Genomic DNA, 23706 nt, shown 5'->3' on the forward strand with positions numbered 1-23706 from the left:
CTGTAGAGCTTCAAACTCAAGTGCCTAAACTTTCTCTTTCAACAGTAGTATTTACCATCGATATGCTACAATTATATAGCTAGCAGTTATATAATTAGTAACATATAACTAATATAATAACTAGTAATCGATCGTATGGTATCTACACGCAAGGAGCCTACCCAATGCAATGTGGGTGCTTCTGGGCTCTGCGGGTGTTGCATATTGAAGACATTGAAGGCGCTACCTTGGATTCCAAGGAAGCATCCCACAGAGCAAACTATCAGCTGATTCTTATCAGCTGATCATCTTAGGTCTGATTTTAATCAGTTTGTAGAGTTAAATTTGCCCTCAATCCTCGATGAAAAATTGTATTATATTTAACTGACGAAATTGCTAAAATTAGCAGTAAATTGTATTTTACGTCTAGGTTTGACAAAGGTGTGACTAATAAACGGAACTACATAAAATAACATTGGTTATTAGAATAAATAGAAATTATTAATCGGATTGATCATGACTAAAATCTATTGAAATTATAATTTCTAAAGTAATTTTTTTCTAAAGTATGTCATAACTTCTTTAATTCTTCACCAATTGTCATAAAAGTTGAGGTATCAATTCAAAAAATTTTTTACCCACTACACTGGGAAAATATACACATCACCCATTTTTCAGTAGTTGTTCGTAAAAACTGTCTATTATATCATTCTGCAAGTTATTTAGACTTGAAATGTTTATTTACGTTATTCGATCAGCTGAAACATGTGAGTTTAATTAAATTAAACAAAACAAACAAAAATTTACTTTTCAAATCAGAGTGATTTTTTTTTTACTTCATCCATGACGACCAACATACTTATTCTGTGCTTTCTACGATAAATAAATCCGTAGACAAGAACAATTCAAAAGTAAGTAATTATTCTTTAGCTTTTAAAATGTTTGAAATAGCCTTCATTTAGCCATACCTACCAACCATTCTTTGTATATATAACAATTCCTTCTTAAAACATCACCTCCTATCTTTTCTTTATTTATTATTCGAATTCTTTACTGACAGTATAGTTTGAAAAGGTTGATTATCTAAAATGTAAAACCACATCTATTCCTGAAGTAAGAACCATACTTAAGTTAACTATGCACTTACTAAATTATAGTACTTGTGAAGTTGTTTAGTAGTTGTGTACTTCCAAAAGTGGGATTTAAGAAGGATACCGTGCGAATACTTAGAACGGGTTGGCTAGTTATATAGTATAGTATTAGTAGGAATACACTATTAGTATTACAAGTATTAGCAAGAAAACTGCAAGAAAACAACAGAAGAATTAGAAGTGGATAGTTTCATCACCCTAAACCTGGCTCAGGACTACTGTGATAACAATGATTTGGTCTTCAACGAAGATAAAACTACTCAGCTCATCATAGGAAGACTACAAAACCAAGTCTCTGGCCCTCCTAACATCCAAACGTGCACTTTTACCAAGCATTTGGGAGTCGTTTTAGACCAAAAACTTACTTGGAATCAACACGTTGACGCACTCTGCCTGAAACTAAGCTCTGCAAAATTTGCCTTAAGGAGGGTTCGATCCGTCAGTACCTCCGAAACTATACGAACATGCTACCATGCTTTGTTTGAATCCCACCTCAGGTACGGGATCATCTTTTGGGGTGGATCATCACAAGAAAACCTGGAACGAGTTTTGGTGCTCCAGAAAGAAGCAATGCGAATAATGGTCGGTCTTCAACCAAGAGGAAGCTGTAGAGAAGCCTTCCGTAGCTTACGCATACTCACCGCAGTCTCGATCTACATCTTGGAGGCAATTTCCTACACAATTAAGGTCTCTTCGTCGAAGCATGTTGCCTTCCACAGTCATGATACGAGGCACAACGAGGACTTCCATCTGCCCTCCCACAGAACATCACTCTTCTCGAAGAAACCTTCGTATGCTGGAGCGAGGTTCTTCAACCTTCTTCCCCAGATTGTCAAAGAGGGCTCACCTACAATGTTGAGAAGGCGAATTCGGAATTGGCTTGCTGACTACCCAATTTACAGCCTTGAGGAGTTTACGGCCCGTGCAAGACCCCATCTACGATTGGACTAAAAATCTTATCATGTAAATAAAATAAAGAAGAAAAAAAAAACAATTGTATTGACACCATTCTGTGCTTGATGCTCACGAATAAAGTACTCTGTATTCTGTATTCTGTTAGTATGAATAGTAGAACAAATACGTCATGGCTCATAAATATAAACAAATGATGTCACTGGCCCGAAAGTAAACACGTGTATTTGAATGGAATAGTCAAACCAGCTGTTACATTCGGGCCAGTGACGTATTTGTGTATGTTTATGATCCATGCCGTTTCTGTTCTAACATTCGTGTATCTCTTACCACACACACACGACGCGCAGTAACACATCCCGCAGAATGTGTCTCTTAAATTAAACATGCAAAATAGTATTTTTTCGTTAAAACAATCCAACAAAAATTCTAATAAAATCAGCACAAGTTACCTAAACCTAAATTTCTCATAGATTTTATCTACAAATCTCCCGATTTGTTTGTAAATCTCTACCGATTTCTGGAGACCGAGGAAGGATATTTCCCAAGGGACTCCCTGCTTTACTGCGGCCACTACCATCCTTAGGGAGAAGAAGAAGATAACTGTGTCTATAACTATTTGGGATTGAAACACTCGATAGCGATAAACCCCAGCTTCTTTTCAATGTACGACGCGGTATACCCCTTATGTGTCTCAGCCGCCATCTTGAGATGTGGATGATAAAAATATGCGATTAGTTTACAAGTTAAAGATTGATAAAGAGCTCAGTTAACTCTTATTATTGATTATCATTATCAATTTGAGGTGGGCAACATTACTACAATTTGTTGCTATGACCAATCTTCTCAATAGCATAAAATATGAGAATTTTTAATTCCCTCGATTGTACAACCTTGTTAATTTTACGGGCTTTAATTAGCTCTGTATGAAGTGTAATATGAGTGACGCAACTATAGTATACTTCATTACTAGGGTGGAAAGTGACTCTTTTCAACGTGACTACGATTGTGTCAGAGTGCATTATACTATCGATATGTTGATAGAATGCAAAAATGGGATACAACCGATAAAATCAATCGTAACATATTTTCGATACATCAGATTGCTTACAATCGATGTTTACAACAGTTGACTTTTTCTCCCAAGGTACGAAATAGTTATTTGTGTAACTAGTGGGCAAAGGCAGTTTCCACTCGTGTTTAACATTATATTTTTCTTTCAGTTACTATAAATCATGTAAATAATTAGTCTTTCAAACACTGTACACACGTTTTTTGAATCCAAATATTGAACGAAATGGGAAACGCAGGACCATCTGATCGTAGTTATCTTCAAGCATGTAATATCATTGACTATATATGACTGTAGGTATATATAGTCAATGGTAATATACATTATTACTGATGCGTGTAACATTTTTATAAGAGGTGTAAAATGTTCTAGTAGTAAATTCCTGAAAATCTTTACAATCTTTCTTGATGTACATCAATGACCTTCAGCCAGCTCAATGGACAGTACCTGAAACCCGAAACGAAACTGGTCTTGGATTTCTTTCTTAATTACCGTTAAAGGATTGTGTTTTTTCTAATTTCTCTAGAAAAATTCTAGGAACTGACAATCTCAATAAGCTATATAAAAATACTGCTGTACGCTGTATAGCTATGTAAAAAATTGTATATACTCTATGTGTCTCCCAATACGTTTGTGTATAGGTTTGTATGTAGGTGTGTATTTGCTGCCAAAGCAATAACTACGTCTGCCAACCTCTGGCGACCAATTATGAGGATTTATGATCGTTGCTGACAATGAAATTGTAGTGGTAACCCTGTTTAGTTGCCCCTATACTTGTCTGATTATCATAACTTATTGTTTGCCTCAAATAAACATTTGATGATGTGCAAATAAAACAAAATATGAAATCTAAACAGGGTTGTTTATTGACAGAAGTACGTTTACTTTATATAGCATAGAAGAGGAATATTCGTTCTATCTGAAAAATATTAGTTTAGCGGTCGTTGGAAAACAAATCAAATGTTGGCAGTACTGTTTTCAGCAGATGATTTTTCGGTTTTTTTTTTGATAGTTTACTCTGGAAAACTAGCTTTCACATCTCTAAATCCATGACAAATTTAAAACATAAGTAATATAAATAGACATAATTAAAGTAATATAAAATAATATACAACTCTATTATTGAAGCTTGGTTAAACAAAAGTAAAGAGTTACTTTTGCTAGAAATGTAAATAATTTTAATATCACACTCCACATTTTTACAACATAACAAGTTACATAAAGATTATTTAATTAAACCCTCGAAGTGTTCATCGTCACGATATTCAGTGCTGTGTATATGGTGTATAATATATGACGCGCATATATAGTGTATATATATATATGTATGTAAGTAGATAGTAATGTACCAATCCTAGACCAAAAAAGGAAGACTTTAATAATTTAATGAAATTTGTTGTTTTTCAATACTAATATGTTAAATTTTTGCCTCTTTTAGGCCAATTTCTAACATTTTCATATTTTTCTAGAAAAAGTATATAATTTTGATGAAATTTTCATGAATATGTCTATATTTTCCATAAAATTGAGTACAAAACAAAATGTTTTTAAAAACAAGTAAAATTTTAAAATTTAATGAGTAGTTTTTATACAAATTTAACTAAAACAGTTTCTTTATCTTTGAATGTTTTAATTTCAGTAATAATTAAGTTTAAATCTTTTTTATTTAATTCTTTAATTGTTTTTTCATCAAATATATTAATAAATCTATGAGGCAAATGAACTTTACATTTTTCTAATTCAACAATAACTGTTGGTCCATATTTATCTTTAACTTTTTCAAATTTTTCTATTTTATATTTTGTATTCAATTCTAAACTTTTTATTGGTTTATATTCTTTGAATTTACATTCTCCAATATTATTAATCTCTTCTAGTAGATCCATTTATTACAAAAATAATTATAGAAATTTTAAACAGTTAATAATTGAAATATATGAAAAGAATTTTAAATAATAAATTCCATAAATTTAATAATTTATTTGATAATTAAACCTTAAATAAACCTTTACAAACTTGTTTTTTTAATCAATTAATCTACTTCAAGATTTTTATGATATAAAAAACTTTAATAATTTTGATAAATTTCATATTTTTTAATAGTTTATTTAATAATTAAACCTTTATAAACTCATTTTTAATCATTTATTAACGCGTCGCGATTTTTGCGACGCGTCAAATATTTAATAAATTCCATAAATTTAATAATTTATTTGATAATTAAACCTTAAATAAACCTTTACAAACTTGTTTTTTCAATCAATTAATCTACTCTAAGATTTTTATGGTATAAAAAAACTTTAATAATTCTAATAAATTTCATGTTTTTTAATAGTTTATTTGCGACGTGTTAATAAATGATAAAAATGAGTTTATAAAGGTTTAATTATTAAATAAACTATTAAAAAACATGAAATTTATTAGAATTATTAAAGTTTTTTTATACCATAAAAATCTTAGAGTAGATTAATTGATTGAAAAAACAAGTTTGTAAAGGTTTATTTAAGGTTTAATTATCAAATAAATTATTAAATTTATGGAATTTATTAAATATTTGACGCGTCGCAAAAATCGCGACGCGTTAATAAATGATTAAAAATGAGTTTATAAAGGTTTAATTATTAAATAAACTATTAAAAAATATGAAATTTATCAAAATTATTAAAGTTTTTTATATCATAAAAATCTTGAAGTAGATTAATTGATTAAAAAAACAAGTTTGTAAAGGTTTATTTAAGGTTTAATTATCAAATAAATTATTAAATTTATGGAATTTATTAAATATTTGACGCGTCGCAAAAATCGCGACGCGTTAATAAATGATTAAAAATGAGTTTATAAAGGTTTAATTATTAAATAAACTATTAAAAAATATGAAATTTATTAGAATTATTAAAGTTTTTTTATACCATAAAAATCTTAGAGTAGATTAATTGATTAAAAAAACAAGTTTGTAAAGGTTTATTTAAGGTTTAATTATCAAATAAATTATTAAATTTATGGAATTTATTAAATATTTGACGCGTCGCAAAAATCGCGACGCGTTAATAAATGATTAAAAATGAGTTTATAAAGGTTTAATTATTAAATAAACTATTAAAAAATATGAAATTTATCAAAATTATTAAAGTTTTTTATATCATAAAAATCTTGAAGTAGATTAATTGATTAAAAAAACAAGTTTGTAAAGGTTTATTTAAGGTTTAATTATCAAATAAATTATTAAATTTATGGAATTTATTAAATATTTGACGCGTCGCAAAAATCGCGACGCGTTAATAAATTATTAAAAATGAGTTTATAAAGGTTTAATTATTAAATAAACTATTAAAAAACATGAAATTTATTAAAATTATTAAAGTTTTTTATATCATAAAAATCATGATGTAGTTTAATTGATTAAAAAAACAAGTTTATAAAGGTTTATTTAAGGTTTAATTATCAAAAATATCTTTTTATATATTTCAATTGTGAAATCATAAAAATGTTAACAAAATGATAATCTTAAGATAAAAAGATAAGTATTGATTTAAATTGAAAATAAATGTCACCAATGAAAAGCTTGTTAAAAATTAATGCTATTTCATATATTATACATTTCTGTACGATTAAAGATAATGTAAAAATCAACAAAAATAAATTGTGTTGTAAATATAATCTTATTGAAGGAATATTAGTCTATGGCCTAATTTGTTTGGTCGATCTTTTTATGAAAATAAGTGATTGAATAAAATAATAACCAGTTGAATGTTAGTAAATTGCAGTGTGGATTAAAATAATTATTTTGATTTATCTAAACTAATCGAAAAGTATTTTATAATTAATGCTTAAAATGTATAATCAATGGTTAAATAGTTAGCTAATGAAACTAGCCGATTGAACAAAAAAAAAAAGTGTCAAGTTAGCAAAAATCTCGTCATTAGCTATCATAATGGGTGTGGCTCTGTCGACTGGCTGATTTTCTATGTATATTCTCATTTTGTTTTATGAAGAAATATTTAAAATAAGAGTTTATTGATGGTAAAAGTTTATTATTTATTGATTGAAGATGAAGTATAAAGAAGATTAACTATGAAAATTGTGAAACTATCGTGTTGTGAAGTGAAATGTGTTTGAAGTGTTCATCACCATATTTGGATTGTTCAAGTGTTTTTAACTAATATTTTAATAAGTAAAAGTGATTTATTGAACTATTTATAGACTATTTTTATTGTTTGTAATCATAACTTGTTTATAAAACAATCAGAATTTTCAAGGTCAAGTGATTGCTGCTTTGTTTGATAGTTTTTTGCCAAACCATATGATATTCAAGGACAGTGTGCTTCTAAAGCACGCTTTGATAAATCTGAATTGTACAGTAAATATTTTGTGTAAAAAAATTTAAGTGACTGTGCTGTTTTATTTGACAGTTTTTTTTTTTGCCAAACCAAATGATGTTCAACGAAAGCGTGCATTGAATGCACGCTGTGATAAATCTGAAATGTTCAGTAAATATTATTTGTTTATGTTTGTGTGAGTTATTTTGAATTCCTATTCAGTAATTTAACTGTTAACTGTTAATATCGAATGTTTCAACTTATTATTCGATTGTTAGTATCGAATGAAATTATTTGAAATATATTGTATGTTATAACTTGAGTGTTTTTAAACCAATCTTAACCAAATTTGAAACATACACTCATTGAATATTAAAGAATGTTTTTGACTTATGTTAAGGGTAGTTTCATCCCTTATTTTGTATTTTATTTATAAAAATGTAAAAAATTATTGAATAATTCTAAAACTTAAAAATTATGAAAAATTATGTTTAAAATCAATGTTTTTACTAAAATTTTCCAATTTAGGGTGAACTACCCTTAAACTAAAAACCTTAATAACTTCTTTGTTTTTAAAGATATTTTCATGAAATTTAGTATGATATATCTATAAGGTAAGTACAAATTTATTAAATAATAAAATTTAAAATATTTATTTCTTGTGACCTTGAAAATCAAACATTTTTATTTATTAATATTTTTTTATGAAACAAATTTTAAATTAACAATAGTAGTCTCATTATTCATAAAATATAATAATATTTTGAAAAATATGTCAAAAAGTAGTAAATAAATGGTGGTTTTATAATAATTTTATTTGATTTCAGTTATATCATTTTTAATCACATTATACTCTAATAATCTTTCAGACACAACAACCACATAGCAATTAGTTTTACTAGCAACAGTTATATCATAATCAAAATCCATATTTATAATAATATCATTCTTTGAACCAGAAATATTAACAGGAGTTTTTGTTGTATCAATCACATATAATGGTCTATTTTCAATGAATTCTGTTGGATCATAATACATTTCACTATTGTTATAATAAACCTTTTTATAATCTTGATACATTTGATATACAATTCTAAATTTTTCATTATTTATATCTAGATTTATTAATTCATCAGGATAATAGTGACCATTTAATTTTACTCTAATATTTTTAATATACATACTATCAAATTTTGAAGTGTCATATAATTGATCATTAGTTCTACCTTTTTGAAAACCAATTATTATAAATTTTGGATTATAGATGTTTCGATAAATATTTGTTATATCAAAACTAACTGTTTTTCCAGTTATTGTCTTTTGTTCAATACATTGCCAATGATTAAAGTGAAATAGTATTTTTTCTTTTTTAGTTATTTCATTAATATATTGAATTTTACTTGTAGTTTTATACTCAATTATTGGAACTCTAATAAAAAAGTCATCAATAATTATTTTTCCAGCACTTGGTAATGTAGTATCATCAAAAGTTCCATCAACTTTTTTAGTTTTCCATCTAAAAATGGCATCATTATCTTCAGATCTAACAAAACATATATTGAATCCTCCTTTGTATATTGGAACATTAACATTTTCAAAGAAACCTAATCCAAAATGTGATAGATTACCCACAGCTTCAAATATTTTTTTGAAATCTGATTGAAATCCATTACAAATGTTGGATACTGCTTCTGTTTTTGAATAAGTAACAGTACCTTTTATTGTACTTAATTGTCCAGGATATTCAATTTCCTCAATTAATTTATTATGTTTTCTAATTTCAATTTTTGAAAATAAGAATGGTACAAAATTATTAATCAACTTTACATTATCTGTAGCACCATAGTCTCTATCATCAGATTTTTTTAGTGTTCCTGAAATATAAAATTGAAATTTAGATGTACAAAAACCATCTCCAAAATCAATATTAAATTCAGTTTTTTTGTTTGGTTCATTCAAATGTAGTTTAGATAAAGGATAAAAATTTTTATATTCAGCTCTTTCAATTTCATAAGTATTAGCCATTTATTAAGGAGAAATTTATGAAAAAAAATATGGAAAGAAAAAGGTTTTTTAAAACCAGTAAAATTTTTGTAATAAAGAATAGTTTTATAAATCTTTTTGGAATAATTTAATCAATCTCGTCATAATCCATTTTTTCTTTAAACTGTTCAATATTCAGTGCATGATCTATGATGAATTTTGCTGATATATTTTGATATTGTAACACTATTTCCCAATCCAAATCATTTTTATATTTATCAATAAAATCTTCATTTAAATTTTGATACTTACAAACCAAATTAATATAAGCATTAAGTTGATAATTAATAAACTCATCAATAAATTGTATACTTAATGTTTGATATTGTGCAATTTTTTCCCAATTTAGTTTATTTTGAAACAATCTGATCATATCTTCATTCAATTCATATTTTTCTGAAATAATATCCCAATCTTCATTGGTTAATAGAAATTGGTTTCTGATAATGAAATAATCAAATGAATTATATAGAGCCATTTATTAGGAGGAAATTTTTGTAAAACTACTTTTCTTTGAATTACATATACAACATTTTGCTTTAACCATATTTTTATTTTTTAATTTTATTGTTTGAATGTCTTTAGAATTGGTTTTTTGTTTACATTTAAGACAGTAAATAAACTCCATTTATATAGTAAAAATTATTGATCTTCTTGGTTTTCTGTATTAAGTTTATCTTCTAATATTTGTGCTAATCCAGCAGTTACTAATCTTATTTTTTCAGCAAGTTTATCTTCAAGTTGTTTTTCTAAATCTCCAACATACATTTTTAGATTAAATAATGAATTAACCAATTCATTTAAATCCTGTTTAGTTTTTGAATGATCATTACCAACCTTAATAATAGAATTTAAAACTTCATTTAACTCAGATTTTATAACAACATCATAATCATTAATACTTGGTTTTACATTAACAATTCTTCTAGAATTAATACTTAAATAATTTTTAGATAAACTAATAGCATTAACCAAATTATTAGTTTTCTTAATATGGTTTTTTAAATCCTTATTAATATCATTAAAAATGGAATTTAATTTTGAATTAATATACCTAATCATTTTTTACTTCAATTAAATCTTTTTTCTGTCTACCAAATAGATCAAATATATTTAATGAATCCATATTTATTAAGAATTAATTTATTGATTATGTTATCAAATCTTGTATTTTTATTCAACTCATTTAATACAAAAACACACAAATGACCACATATAGGTGGATCATTATAATTTTGAATTTGTGAATCATTAAAAAATATATTGTCTTTTCCTAAATATTTAACAATTTCCTTAAAAGGTTTATTAACAATTTTTCCATAAGAATCAAAGTAATATTTAATTTTATCTTTTTTATAATAACATATCCAATGAGTTCCATTACCAGAAAAAGAATCTAAATTGACTACACCACATTCAAATTTATTAACAGTTTTTGGAAGCATATCTCTCATAAAAACACCTCTAAAATTCTTAATATTTTGACATAATTTTTCTAAATCAGCTAAAGTCAATGGGTTGAAATTTTTTTCTTAACATATTTTAATGTTTTTTCATCTAATCCAGATCCTTTTACATTAGCTAATTCTTGATCTAACCAATTTATAAATTCTCGAAATTTTGGAATAACATTGTCTTTTACTACTTTAGCTCCTCTTCTAACTTTTGGTGTTAAACTATTTATGCCAGGAATATAATCAGCAACATTTAATATTTCATTTAATAAACCACCATCTTTTATTTGTTTAAGTTGATTATAAGAAAATTCAAGTCTTAATCCAGTATTTAATTTTTTATGTTTTTCTAATTTATTCAATTGTCTTTTAGTTAATAATAATACATCATTACCATTTTTAAATTGATCTATTTCAAATTGTATAGTCAAATTTTTATTTTTCTTAAAAGCAGATTTAATTTTAGATTTTTGATAATCAGTTAAATTTACCTTAACTTTCTCCATTTATATAGGTTAAAATTTTAATCCTATTTCTAATCCCATTCCAAATTTTCTTTTTAACCACATAGCACCTGATGTTGGTAAAGCAACTAATCTTTCACCTATATCATGATCACTAGATGTTGCTATATCCCATGCTTTATCTTGTAATATTTTATCAGCAATATCATTTCTAGATTCTGTATCTTTATGATCTCTATAAAATATATCATGTTCTTTAGCAGCTTTATCTAAATCATTTATTCCAGGATCACCTCTTTTTAATCTTTTTTGTAGCTTAGTTCCAGGTCCTAGATATTGAAAACCAGGTACATGCAATTCAAATGGTAAACTATTTATAAAATCATTTAATAATCCTGAACCTATAATTGGTGATGTTATAGTTGGTAATATTCTTTTTAAATATTTTATACCATCAGGTTTTTCAATTAATTCATCTAATTTGTTTGAAATAAAATCTTTAATAGCCCTTTTTTCATTGATAAAGTTATTATTTCCAGCTTTTTCTTGAGCATATATATAATTGATTATACTTTCTAATTTGTTTAAATCATCAATATATCTGTATTCAATTTTATTTTCTGAATATTTTCTTATACCAGATCCTTCAATATTTCCTTTAGAATCCCAAATAAATTTAATCAAATTCATATATTTATTACCTTTACTTGATTTTGGTTTTCTAGTACTTGGATCATTATTTTTATAAATTGAATCTGTTTCCCATAAAATTTTTGAGTAATTATTTAAATCATCTTGACTATATAAATTATCATCTGGTTTGTCTTTATATGTCAATAATCTCCATAAACCTTGAGTGCCAGTATATGTTTTACCATTAACAAGTAAATCATCATTATCAATTACTGTTATTTTATCACCAATCATAAATGATTTTTTATGTTTATCCCAATACAAACCAAATTTATCATCTTTTGCTCTAGGTAAATATTTTTGTGCAATTGGACCAATGATTTTATTTAATATTTGAGGTGAAACAATATTTGGATCTATAAATGTTGATTCTTCTTCAATAATTTGTTCTCTTATTGGTCTAAATGGAGTACTTGAAGGTAACATAAATTCTTCTTCAGATTGTGGTATTGATATGTTTGCAAATTGATTAACAATAGGTACTAAATCCATTAAATTTTTATTTTCATTTAAAACATCACCAATTTTATTTTCTACTTTACCAATTGCAGATGTTATTGGTTCATATGCTTTTTGTTTAATTTTTTCATAATTTTCATCAATTTTAATCTGATTTTTAAATTCTTTTATTAATTTTTTTTCAATTTCATCTAACTTTTTAGCTTTGTCAACAGTTATGTTATCCATTTATTAAAAGAAAAAATATGTTAACATAAACATAAATGATGTTAACACAAACATAAACCATGTTAACATAAACATAAACTATGTCGATTAAGCACAATCAACACTACACTAATGATTAATATAAATAAAACAAAAATAATAAGTAAATCTAAAATTAAACACAAACACATCATTTTTTATTTTCTGTAAATTTAATAAGAAAAATAAACACTAAAGATAAGGCAAATATTATTATAACAAATATTTTATCAACAATTAAATCAAGCATACACCACATTTATTTAGAAGAAAATTTTATATTAGAAAACTTATTCATATATTTTCCTTCATTTGTTTTTAATATCAAATTCATAGTTAAAAATCCATAATTTTCTTTCCAACAATCATTACAAATATCCTTAAATTCATTAAATGACATATCAGAACCTACAAAATGATCAAAAATTTGTTTTACATAATGATTATTTTGCTTAAAAATACATAACATATTTAAATTATTCCTTATTAATTTAATGTCAACTTTTGAATAACATTGTGAAAGATAAATACATGATATGTTTTTATGTCTACCCATTACAAAATACTCTTTTATTTTATCTTGATTTTCTAAAATACAATCATCAAAAACAATTAATGAATTTGGTTTACAATCATTTAATGAAATTATATCTTCACATGAACCAAAGAAATTTGCAACTTTTTTGTTAATGTTCATTTCAATATTTTTAAATCTATGTTGTAATTTTATGTATGCAGGCTGCTCTAGTGATTTACTAAAAACATATAAATTTGTGTATGGTATCAATCTTTTATAGATGAAATTTAATAGTAATGTTGTTTTACCAGAACCACTTGATCCTATTATTAACAATCTAATTGGTTGATTATTCTTGATTTTTTCATCATATGTATCAAATTTTATCTTATTTTTTTCCTTTAAAAAATTTTCCATTTAAATAAGATGAAATTATTTAAAATTACAGGCAATTCTTCAAAGATTGAACTAAGATTAGAACATCCAATTCATTTGGATGGAAATTATAGTATTGGTCTTTGTGGATTTTATTCGGATAATTTTGTATTAAATGTACCAAATGATTATAAAAATGTATATGGTTTTACTATTAAGAATGGTGAAAAAGAAATAAATCAATATTTTAATTTAAACAAAGGATATCACACATTAGAAACTATAAAAGAAAACTTTAAAAATAGCTTAAAAGAATTTAAAAAGAAAGCAGATAATTTTGATGAAAATGAGTTTTTATTAGAAAATGAGGGTTCTCTTATTGTGATAAAATCACCTGTTAAAATTATAGTAACAGCTATTATAACTGATTTATTAGGTTTAAAGGATGAAATGATTGAACCAGACACTTTAATTAAAGGAATTAAGTTACCTAAATTAAGATCTTTTGATGTTTTAGAAATCCATTGTAATTTGGTTGAACCTAGCTTTGAAAATCATAATGATCACTCGCATTTACATAAAGAATCAGAAATTCTATATACTTTTTATCCAAATGTTAAATATGGTTCAAAAATAAGTGAAAAACCAAATCAAATAGACTATGTTCCTTTAAAAAATATTAATAAAATTCAAAATATTGTAATATCTATTCAAGATAATGAAGGAAATTTGATAAATAATAAAAATGTTAAGAATATTGTGTATTTAAGATTAAAACAAAATTTCTAACTTAAATTTTTTTCTATATAAATAATGACAACTATTGATTTATTTAATAATAATTTTATATTTAAAAATAAAAATATATTAATTCATGAATCAGGTTTATATTCACTAATTTTAAAATCTTAAATTAATTACATTTTGATCATTTTCCTTAAAACTTTCTTTAACATATTGTATTACTTTATATAAGAATGGTTTTATATTAAAATTAAAGGCATTGTGATAAACATAATATCCTTTATATTTAAAAATATAAATTAAATATTTATTTGATAATTTAGTTTTAAACAAAAACAATTTTTGATCATATTCACTGTCTATTAATTCTTTTGGTATGATTATTATTTCCATTTATTTATGTTTAAATTATATTTTTATGTCCCCCAAGGTAATGTATCAATTCTATTTTCACATACAAATCTTTTATCATCCTTATTACTCAAAGCTAATTTGTTCATTCTAATAGTATACAATTCATGTTTATAACTTCTAATACATGTCATTGTTCTATATTGTTCTATATCATCAAACAAGCATTTCTTAAAATCACTCATATTAATTGTCTTATTTACAACACTTTTCTTGATACCTTTACATTTTACAGGATTTTTATTGTTAAATTCATAACTATATAATTTTGATCTTAATCCACAATATTCTTCTAGTATTTCACCATTTAGCTCATCTTTAAATTTACCAATTACTTTTTTATTTTTTTCAGTGTAACACTCATGATCTTTTTTATAATCACTTGTATCAAACTCATTTATATTTTCTTTAATAATTTTATAAGGATCTTTCTTTAATTCCACAAAATAACTATCAGTGTCCATATATAATAATTTTGCATTTGGATCATATTTCTTTAGCTTATCATAGTAAAATTCATACATTAATAATTTTGATAATTCTAAAACTGAAAATCCCACATATATTGGTTTATCAAATTTAACTTTTTCTTTAATCAAATGTGAAGCAATACAATTTTTATCAAATATACTAAACGTTTTAAAGTTTGGTTTTTTAGCTTGTTTTAATGAATATTCTTCATCACCTAATTTTATATTACATCTATTCCTTACATTTTCCATTGTTTTACCAAATACAGAATTATTCATTAACTTAAAGAAGTCTTTTTCAAAGTCTGATTTTGATTGAGCTCTTAATTTTGTGTTCAGTTTTATATATTTTTCCATATAGTTATCTTGATCAAATGCTATTACTCGATTTACTCTTTTTAATTCTAGACCTTGTTTTAGGTAATATTTTAAGTTTCTTGAATGAACCACATAGTCTTTTTTATCAAATAATGTAGTACAAAGCTTATTATTATAATGTTCAGGAGCTAATGGTAAATCCTTGTGATTATCATGTAATTCCTTTGGATATTCTAAATCAACATCTAATATATAGCCATAATCAACATTTTCATCTAATTCTAATATAGTTTCTTTCCATTCATTAGTTGTATATACATTTGGATTCATCCATTTAATATCTTTGTATGGTAGTTTTTGACTTAAGGCCCATCCATATAAATTGTTTGCATCTACATATAACATGTAATTTTCAGGTTTATTAGGGTCATAATTTTTGGTATATTTGTTATTTGCTTTACAATACCTTGTAACACATTGAGAAATTCCACCTCTTATACCTTTTTCAATCATCAAATACATATCATAATCGCTTATCAATTCTAATTCTATTTTTGTTAATTTTAACATAGAGTCCCATGCTAATGATGGTGATGTTAAATAATGTGCAGGATCTAATTGATAGTTCTTTAAACAAACTGATCTAAAATTTTCAAATATATCAGCTAATAACATCACATCTTGAATATTGTACAAATCAGAATAATTTCCTAATGTTTTAACTTTTAATTTATTCCAAACTTTTAGATAGTATTTATAATCATCATCACTAATATTTTCATCAGTTAAAGAACTATAAAACTGTGCTTTATCTAATATTTTATCATAATCTAATTTTTCAATATCATCTATAAACTCATAAGGAAATATACCTTTCGAAGATAATATTTCAAATGTTTCATCATCTTTTTTAATTATATCAATGTTTTTTATAAATTTAGTCAAGTGTTTAAATTCTTTCAGATTTTTAGCTAACTTATCAATTGATGAGGCCATAAATCTAAACGTATCTACAAATGAGAATTTTACAAATTTTCTAGGTTTATCATCTTCAAATTCATAACCATATCCTGAATTAACTGAATAATTTATATATTTTTCATCAGTATTTGCTATTAAATCAATTTTACCATATTTTTTAGCTAATTCTTTAATAAACAAATGTGTATCATAGTTTGAACTATTATGACAAAACACAGGTATATTTTGTGGAAATTTTAGATTTAAATTACAACTTGAATGTGCTGCACCTCTAAATTTTCCTGTTAAATGACAGTGATCTCTTACCTTTCGTCTTGTGTCATTATCAAAACCAATAGTTTCACAAATATGACAAACACTTGCTTTATGATATTCAATTTCTTCATTTTTAGTTAAACTCATAGGCTTTTTGTTTTTCGAATTATATTTTTTAGCTATATACTTTGAAATCTCATCTAAGTATTCAAATAATTTATTTGGTACATTTTTCAACTCTTCATCTGTTTTTGCTCTATAACAAATTGGTTTATATATTTTATTAGTCACTCTAGAAACTAAATAAATTGTGAATCCATAAGGTATATGTTTCTGAATTTTATTTGTATATGAGTTATTTGGATTATTTTCACAAGTATTAATCTTTTTCAGAATGCTTTCAAAATCCATATAAATTACAAAAGGATGTTCAAGTTTTTTATAATAATTTTCAAATTTAACAGTTTCACCAGAAAATGGCATAATTGGTCGACAAGGTTCAAGAGATTTACAAATTATTAAATGATTATTCAAATCACTATTTTTATAAAAATGTGTCAAACATCGTCTACAAATATATAGTTTATGACCATCTTTTGAAACTTGGTTAGAAACTAATTTACTTAAATCAGTTATTAATATATAATGTGAGTTGTCACCATCTTTATAATAGAACAAATCAATGTCTAATTTTGCATCATAATTTTCAGATATTTGTAATGGAACAATCTTTTCATCTTCATCAATTCTATAAACATTAATTGACATGGATGGATAGTTATATTTAGGATCAAATGATCTTTTTTCAAACAATTTTATGTCTTTTAATGTTATTGGATAATCAAAACCTTTAAAAATTTCATCATTTATATAACTCTGATACTGTTTAACCCTATCTGGATGATCTAATTTTCTATTTTTATATTTATCAATCGCACATCTAATTGCATAAATGAAGCAATATTCATCTTTATTTTTAAAATTTATACAACTCTTCTTGTTTTTGATTTTATTTGGTAGTTCAATATATGAACCAGCATTTAATGAATTAACTTTATACAATTTGAGATTTAATTCTAAACATCTACTTAATGACCAACCACTACCATTTGATGGTTGATTCAAATTTTCTCTTAATATTAATTTTTTAAACTGATCATTTATAAATTCATTAATATTTAAGATATCTGAACTCCTAAGAGCAAAATACATTGTACTGGTTTGATTTTCACCACTAACCAATTTTCTCTGATATTCACATGTTAAAGCTAATTGTCCTTTTATATTTTTAAATTTTTGTTTTTCAATTAATTTTTGAATTTCACTTCTTTGTGATTCTAAATAATCAGATATATCCAAACCATCATTTGAATTTGTTAGAATATATTCTTGAAAATAACCTTTTAATGAAGAAGCTTCTTGAATATTTATTATATTTTCTTTTAGAATTGGTTTATTTTTAAGATGATCAGTCAATAATTCAGTCAATTCCTTTCTAGTTTTATTTACAATTTTAATATTATTTTTAACAGCTAAATCTTGAATAAATTTCAATGATCTATATTTTAAATTATTAGGATTTTGTTTAATTTTATTTAGTCTTTTAATCAGTTCATTTCTTACTAAATTTGTATAGTTTCTAACAGATAGTTTGTTAGCAATTTCCTTTAATTTTTCTTCTTTAAATAAAGAATAGTTTGTTGGATCATATGACTTTTTTATTTCTTTTAATTGATCTAGATTTTTGTTTTTATAATCATTAATATAATTTTGTTTACACCATATTTTTAAATTATTAACTTCATTTTCATATTTTATTTTATTTTCTAAATGTTTCTTTGAGTTGTAATGTCTTGCATAGTTTTTAGAATATATATTTTTAATACAATAAGGACATAATATATTTTCATTTCGTCTTTCCATTTAGATGAGAAAAAATTCCTTTATTTAATAAAAATAATTTTTACTTAGAAAATATGTTTTTATAAAATATAAGTAATATACCCAAATTAATGATTAATTTATTTTTTCTAGAGTATTTTTTTATAAAATTAGTAATCAACTAGTCAATTTATATTTTCTAGAGTATTTGTTTTCAATAAAACTTTTATAAACTAGTTTATTAATTCATCTTATTTGTTATATTTTCTTTATGAATTTTAGTTTCTAAATGTTTTGAATAGTTATTGACCCATTTAATACTTCTTCCACATTCACACATTTGTGGTTTTAAAAACATATGTCTAATACATTCAATACAAATTGCCAACTTTTTATCTTTACTATAGTAATTTTTATGAAAATTTGATATGTCTTTAATTTCTTTACAATTCAAACACTCTTTTTGATTTATTTCAATTACTTTAATATTATCAAATAATTCCTTTTTATAACTTTTATAACATTCTTTACAATAATAATATAAACCATCTTTTGCTGATTTCATTTTTGAAAATTCAGATACATCTTTATATAAATTACACCTTATACATTTTTTCTCCATTTATATAGTATAAAATTTTACAAATTAGTTTTCTTCAATTCATAATCATAAAAACTACCAATTATATCTTCATCATTCAAGTCTTTAATACTATATGTAACAGGATTTGTATTATTAATTCTAGAAACAGCAAATATTTCTCTTGACCAATTGTTTTTATATTTATTTGAAAAAGTTGATTTTTTGTTTCCTATTCTAACTCTATCATTCATTTTAAATTTAGATTTTGTAATTATTTTTGGTGGGATATATTTAAAAACTGTATCTAATAAATCATTTTCATTTTCTTTATTTACATCAATTGGTTTCATTTTAATTGTTGAATGATATGAATTATTATATTCTTTAACTATTTTTTGAAGAATATCAATCCATCTAAAATTTTTATTAATTTCAAATAGAACTTTCATTTTTTCATTTTGAGTCCTGTTATATCTTTCAATAATACTTGATTTTTCTTCATTTTCTGTATGATACAATTTAATATTATACTTTTTTAAAACTCCATTCAATTCTTTATTTATAAATTCTAGTCCTTTATCTGTATGTAATAAGTTTGGTGATTTATGACCAATTTTTATTGCATCTTTTATAATTTGTTCAAATGCTATAGATACGCATTTTGCATCTTTTTTCTTTAAAGGTTTTGACCAAACATATTTAGAAAATGTATCAATAACATTCAACATATATTTATAACCATCATTTTCTTTTTCATAACTTTTCATAATGATCAAATCAGCTGCCCATAAATCATCAATACCTAATGTAACTATCTTTCTTTTTGGAAATTTTTTTCTTATTGGAGCATGAATTTCTTTAGCTTCAATTATTTGATCTTTTTTATTTAATTCCTTTTTTATTATTGGTTTAATTTCTTTTTTAATTATTTTACTTTTATTTGTTTTACATATTGAACACTTGGTAGCAATTCTAAACAAACCATTCTTCATTTCAACAATTTCTGGATTAATATTTTTAGTTTTCTTCTTACATTTATGACACTGAATAAGTTCTTCCATTTAGATATAAAAATTTTATATATAAATGTATGTATGTTATAGATGTCATAATTTTAATAACTTTACAATTATTGAAAATTGTATAGGATGTAATATATGTAAAAGAATTATTTCTGAAAAAAAGATTAATAGACGAAAGAATAAGAACAAACATCTTATAAATATTTTAAGAGAATTTAATCATTTTCAACCATATCGTACACAACAATTAATCAATGAAATCTATACATTATGTATTTTAGACAATAGTTTTGAAATAACACCTAAAAATATAAAATTATTCTTAAAACAAAGAAATTATACAAACTGGATATTTTACTATCAATTCTTAAACAAAATATTCAATATTGATTTTGAATTAAATTTTGAAGATAAAAGAAATATTACAGTAATTTTTAATGCATATTTCAGTTTTACAAAAAGAAATATATCATTTAAAAAACTATTACCAATGATTTTTAAACTTTTAGAATTGAATTTTTATATAAAACCAGAATTTGATGATATTTTTTTAAAATTCTTAAAACATCTATCAACTTTAAATGATCCATGCATAATAAATTAACATAATGGTTTTTCTGATAACATAAGTGATACATCAGATATTATTTAAAAAAATAGAATTTTAAATATCACACAACAGTTCTGAACTGTTGTGTGACATTTAAAATTCTTTTCATATATTTCAATTATTAACTGTTTAAAATTTCTATAATTATTTTTGTAATAAATGGATCTACTAGAAGAGATTAATAATATTGGAGAATGTAAATTCAAAGAATATAAACCAATAAAAAGTTTAGAATTGAATACAAAATATAAAATAGAAAAATTTGAAAAAGTTAAAGATAAATATGGACCAACAGTTATTGTTGAATTAGAAAAATGTAAAGTTCATTTGCCTCATAGATTTATTAATATATTTGATGAAAAAACAATTAAAGAATTAAATAAAAAAGATTTAAACTTAATTATTACTGAAATTAAAACATTCAAAGATAAAGAAACTGTTTTAGTTAAATTTGTATAAAAATTAAATTTTAAAATTTTACTTGTTTTTAAAAACATTTTGTTTTGTAGTCAATTTTATGGAAAATATAGACATATTCATGAAAATTTCATCAAAATTATATACTTTTTCTAGAAAAATATGAAAATGTTAGAAATTGGCCTAAAAGAGGCAAAAATTTAACATATTAGTATTGAAAAACAACAAATTTCATTAAATTATTAAAGTCTTCCTTTTTTGGTCTAGGATTGGTACATTACTATCTACTTATGTATATGTATATAGTCTAAAGTCGCGACCGTGACGATTATGCAACAGCAACAGTTCACAAAAGAGTCGTTATATCTTTGTTGTTTATTGACAGAAGTACGTTTACTTTATATAGCATAGAAGAGGAATATTCGTTCTATCTGAAAAATATTAGTTTAGCGGTCGTTGGAAAACAAATCAAATGTTGGCAGTACTGTTTTCAGCAGATGATTTTTCGGACACCTGTTCTGCGTCGTGAGATGTTATTTTGTTGTAATCTTTGTTTACAAACTGTTGTAGAAACCTATAAGTGTTATATCAGTGGAAAGAAAGTGCAATTTGGAACTTTTTGTTATCTCAGAATGTTGATTCATACCCTTTGGGTATACTCTGGGATAGAAAACTTTTGAGAAATTAAAAACGAAAATTATGTTCGCTCTAATTCATGGAGTGGTGTTGGAAATAAAAACTGTGAGTATGATCCTTTTATTATTATTATTTTCTTGTAGAGGGTAATTTTCTGAACAATTTCTCATGGTACATGGTACTTTGCGTTGAAAAATTAATTTTTGTTTGCATTTAAAAAAAAGAGCTGGTACGCATGCAGTAAACTAATGAAATCAAAACTTTTAACGAGAAAGACAAAAATTAGAATCTACAAAACTATAGTAAGACCTGTACTTTTATATGGAGGGGAAAATTGGATCCTGAGCAAGAACTCAGAAAAGAAAATAATAACTTTTGAGAACAAAGTTTTGAGAACTATATATGGGCCAGTATGTGAAGATGGAGTATGGAGAATCCGCCACAACCGGGAGCTAAGAGAATTATTTTAAGACCCTGATATCATTGGAGAAGTTAAGAGTAGAAGATTAAGGTGGGTTGGCCATATCCTAAGGAGAAAGGAGGAGAGTCTACTGAAGATAGCACTCAGAGGAAATCCGAGGGGAAGAAGACCAATAGGTAGACCGAAAGCCAGGTGGTGGGGTCAAGTACGAAACGATTTGGAAAGGATGAGGCTTGTAGAGGAAGATGCATGGGACCGAGACTATTGGCGACAGCGTGTTGGCGAGGCCAAGTACCAGCTAGGGTACAAGTGGCCATGGCAGTAAGTAAGTAAGTAAGTAAGTATTTAAAAAAAACGTGCGCGACACCCAAAAAAATTTCAGCGCTAAGGAGAATTTGTATTAGCACTTGATTTTGCTGTCACATCAAAACCAGATTTTTAATGTATCGAAATATTTTAATAGCTTAACATCTTTAGGAAATGCCCGTGGAATACCACGTTTTTGGAAGGCAAGAGTTTTATATTTTGCTACTATTTAGAACTAAAATCTTCACACACGACTCACCAATCAATAATGATTTCTCTCACGTTTTAACTAGTGTAATAGGCTAACATTTCCCCATTTCACAACCCAAGTAGGTAAAATACCATAAATACCAAAACTAAATGTTACTTTACCACTATTGTTGCGTTGCTACCATTGGATTTGATTGATGAACCAAAGTACGACAAATTGGACCAAATCACAGAAAACGTACGTTTTCGTTTTCTGTGACCAAATGTAGCCAGTTTTCACCAAAAACAGAAAGTATACTGCAGAATTCCTCCTCAGAGTCAACTGCTGTTTAATTCCTACTTCCTGTTTTATTTTTTCATACAAAGATGGTTGAAACCCAATTAATTTGTATTGAAATACACCATCTCTATAGAAGATAAAAATTGAAGAATATTTGTTGAAGAATTTAAATTGGTGCAATTATTGAAACTACCCACTTCTTAATTCGATATCTTTCGTAAATTACGAATCTTATACAACAATCTCTTTCTTCCCTACACACCCACATTTGGATTATGTTGTTTGTACGTTTATTCATTCGTAACGTTAGTTTACCACGTGTTTGTAAAGGAAGTCCAAAGCAAGACGAAGGATTTGGAAGGTCTTGTCCTTAGGGAATGGCGGGTTGCGCTCAAAGAGGCTGCGGAAGTTGAGAGCTTTAGGCTGTCGTCCCCAGGGGCGTTGCATTAGCTTGTTCCGGTCCCGACAGCCGGATTACGT

This window comes from Macrosteles quadrilineatus, unplaced genomic scaffold, assembly GCF_028750875.1.
Source record: "Macrosteles quadrilineatus isolate MER2022 unplaced genomic scaffold, UCM_ALF_1.0 Scaffold_9__3_contigs__length_116548681, whole genome shotgun sequence".
Taxonomy (NCBI): Eukaryota; Metazoa; Arthropoda; class Insecta; order Hemiptera; family Cicadellidae; genus Macrosteles; species Macrosteles quadrilineatus.